The sequence below is a fragment of the Grus americana genome, chromosome 22 (assembly GCF_028858705.1).
Source record: "Grus americana isolate bGruAme1 chromosome 22, bGruAme1.mat, whole genome shotgun sequence".
Lineage (NCBI taxonomy): Eukaryota > Metazoa > Chordata > Aves > Gruiformes > Gruidae > Grus > Grus americana.
The window spans coordinates 6,025,533-6,035,793 of record NC_072873.1 but is presented as its reverse complement, the minus strand read 5'-3'; positions in this window follow the sequence as shown (position 1 = coordinate 6,035,793).

The window sequence follows — 10,261 nt, the reverse complement described above, 5'->3', positions numbered from 1 at the left end:
AGGCACTTCTAGTCCACCTCAACCCTCATACATTAGGAAGCAGAGGATAATGTGTGCTTCCCCCTCCGTGGACAGTTATGCAGGATGAAATAGCTGCTGCTATTACCTCTTGTTCTTTGACCCTCAGCAACCCCACAATAGAAGGGTGCTCTGAGAGACCAGGCAAGGTAGACAGCTGTTAATATCCTCCATCTCTGAGGCAGCTATGCTAGAAGCCCACCAGTACCCTTCTGGGTCCTTGAAATACCCTCTCCTGAGGTAGTCTATGCCAAGAATACACGGAGCCTCTGGGCCAGTCACAATGGGGGGCTTTTGCCACTCATTCCCTGTGAGGCTCACTTCGGCCCCCAGTACAGTTAGCTGTTGGGATGCCCCTGTCACTCCAGAAATACAGATGAGTTCTGCCCTTCATGGTTCAATGGCACTAGGGTACACTGTGCACCAGTGTCCACTAGAGCCTTATACTCTTGTGGATCTGATGTGCCAGGCCGTCAGATCCACACAGTCCAATAAACTAGGCTGCCCCTTTCCTCCACCTGGCTGGAGGCAATCTAATCCTGCTCATCATGTTTGTTACTCACTTCTTGCAAAAATGACTTAGAAGTGCCTTCAAAAGTATAATAAGTAAGATCAGCCCTTCTGCTCGGTCTGTGAAACTGCCCACTGGAGACTGGAGTGACATTTTTCCTGGAAGAATCCCTTTTTGTGATTGTTTTGCCTTGCAGCTCACATACTCGTGCTTCTAGGGTCATGGTAGGTTTTCCATCCCACTTCCTCATGTCCTCTCTGTGGTCACACATTCTCATGACCTGTTTGTGGTCTCTCGAGCAGAGGAACACGTACTCCTAATAGCTGAGATGCTGGTCTGTATGGGTGGGGAGTAGGACATGTCCTCTTTGAGTTGCTGGACCTTCTGGGACAATTTCTCCACAGTCAAGACATGGGAGGAAGAGAAATTTTTTTCATATTGCCGGCGTCAGCTAGCCAATTTATCTGTCATTGGCCCCTTGTCGTCTTCCTGGTCTATCACTGCAAATGAGTTGATATATGACCACAGTGCACTCCGTACAAGCTTCTGCCACATGGGTCATGTGCACTAGACTTCATTGGGATCTGTTGGTAACTGTGTTTTCCGGGTCATAATAAACTGTCTCCTGCAAGCTAATTCCTTCTGGTACTGGATACCTCTCTCCACGGTGATCCACTTGCCTGGACAACATACAACATCTTCACTGAGGAATACTTTTACTTCACATTTGACAGAAGTTGCCTCCAGAGACTGAGGACTTGTGTCTTTTTTCCAATTGTCTCGTCAACGTCTCCCTTTCCCTAGACAGAGATCCCAGCTTCTTAGCTTCCCTACCCTCTAATTCCAGTCTACTGGCCCCATTATCCCAGCATCGGACCAGACAGGTAACCATGTGCTCGCCTGGATGGGGGTTAAAAACTTTTCACAAATCTCACAGCTCACTCAGGGACAGGGTGATTACCTCTGGTTCTGGCTCTTCTTCCTGTTCTCATGGTGGTCCAGGTTCATCATCATCCCTTACTAAGAGAACTGATTTCTTTGTGTATTTCTTCTGTATAGGGATGACTGATACCAGCATGGGCTGTTTTTTTGTTTCAGCTGCAGTGCCTGTCGCTGGCGTTTGAGCAGCCACAGTGCCTTTCACTAGGGTTGGAGTGGCTGTGGTGCCTGTCGGTTTGTTTTCCCTTTCTCCTCCCTGAGGGTACTGCCTAATATTGAGCAGTGTTTGGTAGATACTGGCCAGGGCCTATCACTTCATTAGGGTCCTGTAGTCATTCAGGAGTGAAGTTCCTGACCATTCGAGGTAAGAAGTTCTGTAGAGACCTGCCCATACTCTCCCACATGCTGTGCCACCCATGACTATCCAGCCTTGGGGCAGATCCCTAAACAAGACCTGAAACACATTCAGGAGGCATAGCAACATGAACATACTGGTTTGAACATCCCAAGGGTATTCAGAATTCTCAAGAGCTGTTGTAACTAGCCTGAAGGAGAAAGGGAAGGGGAAGGTGAAAGTATTCCTCCACTGTCTCCCCCATAGATTGGTTCTCCAGGGAAAAAAGGTAGAAAGTGTGATTATTAGTAATTCCCTGGGAGACAGCGCCCAAGGTATGGAAATGACAGCAATTGTGAATATAAATCATTCTCATGGCCAAAAATGTTATCTTATCATAAGTGAGTGGCACACAGTGCAGCAAAAGGAAAATCCTCATCCAGCTCCCAGAGAAAAACAGCACCATAGGGAATACATAATGCAATTAAGGAATTACTTTACAATACAACATTGTGACCAGTAACTATTAAACTACTATAATGAATGCTTACAACGAATTTGTTTTAACATGTTCTGCTCAGATCTGTCATTATCTCAACCCTTCATGCCCCATGTTGGGTGACAAAAGGACTGTTGTGTTTTAACCCAGATGGCAGCTAAACACAGCCATTCACTTACTCCCCCAGCCCACAGTGGGATGGGGAGATAATTGGAAAGAAAAAAAAGGTAAAACTCATGGGTTGAGATAAAGACAGTTTAATAGGACAGAAACATGTAACAATAACAACAACAACAACAATAACAATGAAAACAATGATAGAATATACAAAACAGGTGATGAACAGCATAATTGCTCACCACCCAAACTTGATGCTCAGCTAGATCCTCGCTGAACTACCTCCCGACCCACTTCCCAGTTATATATGGAACATGAACAATGTCATTTGGTATGGAATATCCCTTTAGCCAGTTTGGGTCAGCTGTCCTGGCTGTGTTCCCTCCCAGCTTCTTGGGTGCCTCCCATCTTCTCGTTGGCGGGGCAGTATGAAAAGCTCAGAAGTACTTGAATTAATGTAAGCATTGCATAGCAACAACTAAAACATCAGTGTGTTACCAACATTATTCACATATTAAATCCAAAACACAGCACTATATCAGCTACTAGAAAGAAGTAGCCGAAACAGGACAATGCCATAGGTGTTTAACCTGCACACACATAGCTGAAGTGTTATGGCTGTGAAGCTCTCCCTGCCTGTGTCCTACTTCTGAGGCTTCTGCTGTGCTGTGCTTACACAGATTGCAGCTTTTCTTCAGGCCTCAGCTCCCTGCTCATTAAGTCTACTCGCATTTTGGACTCCACTTGAGATCAAGGTTCTAGGGAATCAGCTTATCCTCCATAGAGAAGGACCTCAGTGCACCTCAGCCTCTCAGGCTTGGATATGCTGATCCTTCACTGGCAGACAAGGCTCTGAGATTGCTCAGAGTAGTATAACATTGTCTCCTGTAGTGGACATAAAGGATGCCAATCCTGCCAAATCTAATAAGGGATTTTGGAGTGGAGATCATCTCACCTGTCTTCAGACATATGGATCAAGACTAATTTCCAAATGAAGAGTTTTATTCATCTACTCACGGGTGTTTACTGGAGTGCTGGGTTTCAAACTACTTTTACATAAGTGTGATGGCTTATGTTTAAAATGAAAGCAACCCTCCCATTCCCTCATGTACTTTTTCATCTCAGAGCCTAGAATAATGGGACATTCTACTGATGTGATGGACTAAGGCAGAGATTCATGGAAAGCACTGGGAAGGACTGGCTAGAGCCAGAGGTAGTGCCAACATGCAGCTGTTCTGGACAGCAAGGGAGTAAGAACTGAAGCCAGGAAGTACCATGTCAATCCAGACATTAGCTAAGAATAGAATTCACCTTGCCTCCCATTGGCCTTCAAGGAGAAACAGGTGCAATTCATCCTGACTGTCTCTAGATACTTAAACCTCTTGCATCCTATTAGATCAGGAGCTGAAGTAGTCAAGGAAGAGATAAATGCTCTGTTGCTGCCATGACTCTGTCTGAGACAGCAAGGGAGAAGCAACTTGTGGAGGTCCACCCAGAAGGCAGACTTAGAAAAAGCTTAGGGTTACTCCCTATGTAGGTATCTCAAAGATTTCCTAAAAATAAGTAAGGTAAATTTTATGTTTTCTGAGTAAAATCCCCACTGGCTAGATGCTTTGCTTTTGGTACTGTCCATTCCAGGGCCTGGAAGAAACAGCACATCTCTTCCTGATCAGATTTCAGAAGACATAACTTAGCATTATCTATCATGAGTAAGAAAACTGTATTCTGTGAACTGGAATGATCTCCATGCTACTATAGAGTCCTGAAAGCTATAGGTTTATTAGTGGAGCAAAAGATGTAGAAGGGGTCAAGGGAGTTTGATAGGCTAGAAGACACAACAGCAGAAAGAAACAAGCATTCAAGCACACAAACTCTTCCATGTAAGTGTCTTGGAATGAGGCAATTATGAACAGCAGAAAAGTCTTTCCATGGGAATGCTGTATGTAAACTTGCTTTTCCAAGCAAAGAGACTGAGGAAGGAATTTGAGAAGCAAAAGCACAAATGACATGCGAGTATGCAGTATGGGACATGAGGCTGCTGAAATAAGATGTGCCACCTTTATCTCTTTCTTACAGTCAGCTCATACACAAAATGTTTATCACAGCTACGGCTGGATTTCTTACTTCCTGCTTTGGAATAACCTGGAAAATGCTTCTCAACACATGCTTTTAACCAAACTGACTAAGCAACCGGAGTAGCAAGCAGTGACAATGTAATGCAGACAGGTAACTGAGCACCTGTTTAATTTCCTTCCTAATTTTAAAGGAAGGATGCCGGAATTCACTTTTACTGTTGTGAAAGAAAAACATGCCAAGTTATTTCTTACAGCTGGACATCTTGAATAATCAGCTAAATGATGCTTATTGCTTCCTGTGTCTCCAGTACAAAACCTAAGGTTCTTAGGCTGCAGGACCTTGCCAGTGCTGAATGCTCTGCAATGATCATCCATGTTCTTATTCAGTCAACGCATCAGTCTGTGCATAAACATGCTAATACAGAAACTAAAGATGTAACACATATAATTGTGATGTATAGAATTTGTTAACCAGTTACCTCTAATTCTAATTTCTTATTTGGCAGGAAACTTTCCTGTGTTTAGTGTAGCTTTCCTTCTGTAGGTTAACCCTTTCTTTTCATTTCAGTATGTTACTGCACACATGTCAATTTGGCCATGCCATCATGAGTCTGTTCTCTATCATCTTGCTAGTTTTCTGCACTTGGACAGTAAAATAAAATGTCACAGCAAGAACCTATTGGGATTTCTAAGTCACTGGAAAAAACACTGGTGTTCCCATGATATGTTCCTCAGTTTCACTTGGAAAGCACATTTGTAGAAAGCAATATGTTGCAAATTTTGAGAGGAAAAAGAGGGAAGAAACCCCATCGGAGCGAGCATTAGAAGAATGAATGTTTTAGTCAAAGACTGTGGCCATAGAAAGGCAGAGGAGGCAATATCATACCCGCACCAATCTTTTTATACACAGAGAGATAAAGAAGATGGCCATGAATTCCTTTATCGGCTCTTTGATGGAATGGTCCAATGAAGTTGAGTTCTCAATGTAAGAGAGAGAAAGCAAATCCTTCCAGTTGGAAGAATTGTGCAGTGCGGTGATGAAGGGAGAAAGGGGAAAGAAGGGTTTGTCAGAGGATCATATGGAATCTACTTCAAAAAGGTCTCAAGGAGCAGCCAAATGACTGCCTTTCAGGGGCTGTCATACATGGCCCTTCACAAAGGCAGGAGATGGGACTAAAGAATGGATGGAGCCACGCAAGATTCTGTGGTTGACTCAAGTGTAAATGTGCAGCATCTCCAAGCAATTGGCCTATCTTAAAAGCGTAAGGCTGGGTCTAGGATAAAAATCATAAGAAGTATTTACTCTGGCATTTGCCTTGTCTCACTTTCAGCATTCAGAAGTTATTCCTCTGTATTTGAGATTGTTACAGTCATAGAAATGTTGCCTGGACAAGAACTCGGGGGATCTTAACCTGGCATCAAAACAAAGATGAATCTTGCCTGCAGGGGTTCTTTTACAGGCAGTGGGGAGAAATAGATAGACCCAGAGCGAGTTGCGCCTCCTCCTGAAGTCAGCATCTAATGTATCAGTGCTGCCTAGAGAAGAAACTTATTGTGACTATTTTAAACGTTAGGCAAATAAATTTAGTGTCCACCTGCCATAGCTTATCTGCCTCCACAACTTCTCTCATTTGCCATCCTTCATTGAATGAGTATTTTTCTTCTCTTTGTGAATACATATACATTTTTTTCATAACTTTGTGCACCAAATAGCTGAAAACAGACAAAAATATTCTCTCTTAAATGTGCACTGCTCAGAGGAATGCATGAAAGATTAACACATAGGAAAAAAATGGAAAGCTTGTGGCAGGGAGGAAAAAGCCCGTGCCTATCTAAGACCCACAAGGATCAACCCCTGCTGGTCTTAGGAAGGCACAACCTTCTTCGTTTGAATGTGGTTTTGTTTGACTTGTGGGTAATGAACCTACAAGTGACAGTAAGCAGTGTTCATGATCTAACAGGTGGCATATCTGGGGATATCTGACTCAGGATTCATCACACCGAAGAAAGCAGTTGCAAGGGCTGTGATGAATAAACCCCTCTATTCTCAAAACAGAGTTGAGGTCTTGCCTTGCTCTGTGGAGACCGACAGCAATCTTCAAAGGGAAAGGAGGGGGAAATGTTCATGTTTTGAATATCTGTACAGTATCTACCTAATTGTACCAAGATAACAGTACAACCGTTGTGGTTGGTAACATACACACCAGAGTGTGCAAATGAAAAAAACCCTGCACTGAAAACATCTCCCTGGCAATGCAAACAAAAGCAATTGTTTCTCATTTATTTTATTGATGCTTGCATAAAGGCTGAGGTTCTTCTGGCTAAATGTTAAGGGTGTGTGTCAAGTGTACGGTGTCCTTCTAAGAACCCTAAGGCATCTGAGCCATTCACGTGTGGCTGACACTCTGGTATTGCAGGTGGAAGCCTGGAATTCCAAGAGCAATGCAATGGCGGAATGGTTAGGCTCAGGTGGAACTGGAACTAGCTCTGATTAATTACACCAAAAATGCCTCCATTGACTGGGAGGGGAGCCTTTCCAGCTCTTACGCGGACTTCGGCTTGGAGGATACATGAAATGAGGGAGGAGTCCTGGCTCAACAAACCGTGGTGGGATCATGTTGTGAGGGTGTTGGTTTAGGATTCATTTGCCCCATTCTCCTCTGGCCATTCACAGTTCTCTGCATTGCAGCCACTTGCTTTACAGCTAATTAATAAAAATGGGCACCCGCCAGAGGGCTACTGTCACTTATGAATAAATGGTAGCAACTCAACTCAGTGTTATGATGTTGCTCTTCATTAACAAAAGTCAAACTGAGACCGGGCAGTAGCTGTGTGTTAATTGATATGTGGTGACTTCACCGGGGTGTTCTGTAATTTCCGGATGAGTTTCCTGATGTCTTCTGCAATAAGTTTGTACTTGTTTTCTCTTAAATACTCAATTTAAGAGCAATAGTACCTCAATGTGTTATCATTTAGATTTTGGTGTTAGCCATATCCTTGTTCTTCTCTACTGGTCCTTGAGCAGTCTCAGCGAGGTATCTTTTTGGATTATAAGGTCCACCTAGTACCTCTGTTCAACATGGTTCTCTGATATATTTACACCAGCTTGCTTGGGACTGGTAGGTTAATATGTATTCAAAGGAGGGAGATAAGCACCTTATCACTAGCTTGGCACCCTGCCTGAGAGAACTGGTGTGAGCTTCTTAAGCAGGTTTCTTCCTCTTCCCCGTAGACCTAGAGAAAACCTGGGGCCATTCAGTTCCCACACAGCTGTCACGCTGAATTACTGAAAGGCAGGTAGGTTGAACAAGATATCCTCTGGTTACAATCCTCGTTGGCCAGAGATTTTACTTCAGGCACTGTCCCTTCCGTGGCCTGGAAGAAGCAGGGCTTCTCTACCTGACCAGATCCCAACCAGTACAAACTGTCAGTAGGTCCAAGGTTCATGTTACAGTGGTACAAACAGTTTGTGTTATTCAGTAGAACCTGATTTTGTGAAATAGAGAGGTGGATGCATGGCCTTTTTTTACAACTGATATCTGAGGCCTTGTTCAGTAATAATGTTTTGGAAATGGTCAGAGTGATCTTTGAGGAATTTTTTTTCTCGTGAGGCACAAGATACTTTGGTGAGGAAACTCACGTAGGCAGGAGAAAAATCCACCAAAGACTGAAGTGCACACCAGCCCTTCTGTTGCATTAATACTGTTCCAACGTGGAAGAATTAACATCAATAACTTAAAAAGTAGGGTATACATCTCTGCTCACCAGCTCTCTGTTAATAGTCTGGTATGCATATACACGCCAGTGAGGGAAAGCTGTTTAATATGTGATACCATGGAAAAAGCAATGCTACATAACTGTTTAATTTCTCTCCTTCCCGCTCAATGGGGACAGTTCCAAGGGCATTAGCTGATTCATCCAACGTTCTTTGAAATCTGTGCAATTAACTAAGGTCATCAAGGGCACTCTGTTGAGGTGACATTAATATTATTTCCCACACCCTAGAACGTGAACAAAAGCTTCCAGTCAGTAGAGGTTATACCACATATTTGTGTTCTTAGATAGCTCTAGGACAGTCTCTCACCTCCTACTGGAAAATTATCTATGTTGTCCATACGACCTATTTCTCACCGTTGTAGATTCTGGAAATAGTGAGCAACTTTGAAAACCAACATGAATCTGAGAAAGGCGGTGATTTTCATCACAACATTTAACATTTATACCACAACATTTAAAGCTTGGCAAAGTTTGAAAGAATAGCAAAGATGAAATAGACTTATTTTTAGGGAGAATTTTTAGTACACAGAAATAAGAATTCACATCACCATTAACTCTGTGGTCTCATTGTCCTTCCTATACATCCATTTTGGTTACTTTTTCACTAAGTGCCCGACCCCAAGAAAATTATTTTGTTCACATAGAATCATGGAGATATTGATGTTCCTTACATAATCACGGAGGAAAATGAGCATGTTTTTATTTAAGATCTCCCAATTCCTCTGAATTGTGCATCTGTTGTTTTCCACTTACGAAAGTTACTGGCTGTGCTGAGCACTGTGCTGGGCACTCAGGATTCAGTGTGCATGGGCACTTTCTGAGACTGTGGGCATAAACCAGGAGGCACCTGCATAGCGATCTAGTGCTTTAGACAATACAACTTGTAAGCAGTTAACCTGTGTCCTAAGCCCATCTCTAATGGTGGAAGGAGGAATTAGGTAGATGTTGTTTTACAGTGCTGCCGTCCCAGGAGTTGTCTGTGAATATGATATTTACTGGTTGGCAAAGTACTCGTAGAATCATAGAAAGGTTTGGGTTGGAAGGGACCTTGAAAGATCATCTAGTCCAACCCTCCTGCCATGGGCAGGGACACCTCTCACTAGGTCAGCTTGCTGAAGGCCCCGCCCAACCTGACCTTGAACACTTCCAAGGATGGGGCATCCATAACCTCGCTGAGCAACCTGTTCCAGTGCCTCACCCTCATCATAAAAGATTTCTCCCTTATGTCCAATCTAGGTCAACCATCTTTCAGTTTAAAACTGATGCCCCTTCTCGTGTCACTACAGGCCTTGGAAAAAAAGTCTTGCTCTCTGTCTTTCTTAGAAGCCCCCCTTATATATTGAATGGATGCAAGATAGTCTCACCGGAGCCTTCTCTTCTCCAGGCTGAACGACCCCAACTCTCTCCGCCTGTCTTCATAGGAGAGATGCTCCAGCCCTTTGATCATCTTCATGGCCTTCCTCTGCACCCGCTCTAACAGGTCCATGTTGTTCTTGTTCTGGAGATCCCAGAGCAGGACGCAGTATTCCAGGTGGGGTCTCATCAGAGCAGAGTAGAGGGGGAGACCTGCTGGTCACGCTTCTTTTGATGCAGCCCACGATACGGTTGGCTTTCTGGGCTGCAAGCGCATATTGCCATCTTGCGTCCAGTTTCTCATCCACCAGTATCCCTAAGTCGTTCTCAGCAGGGCTGCTCTCAATCCATTCATCCTCCAGTCTCTATTGATATCGAAGTTCCCCCCGACATTACATAAATTATCAGATTATATATATGCTACCATTCAGACTGAGTCAAGTAAGCAGTAACAGCCAAAGGTAGTGTAACTGTTTAGGCTAATGATGGTCATTTGATTGTCTTTGGACATACACAATACTTATAAATTCTTTTGGCATCAATTATTTCATATTCGTATGCTAGCATTCTGTGGAAATTATGGTAATATTGGCAATATTGACAAGGTGGAGCAGTCATAGCCATCAGGCTGTGAATCA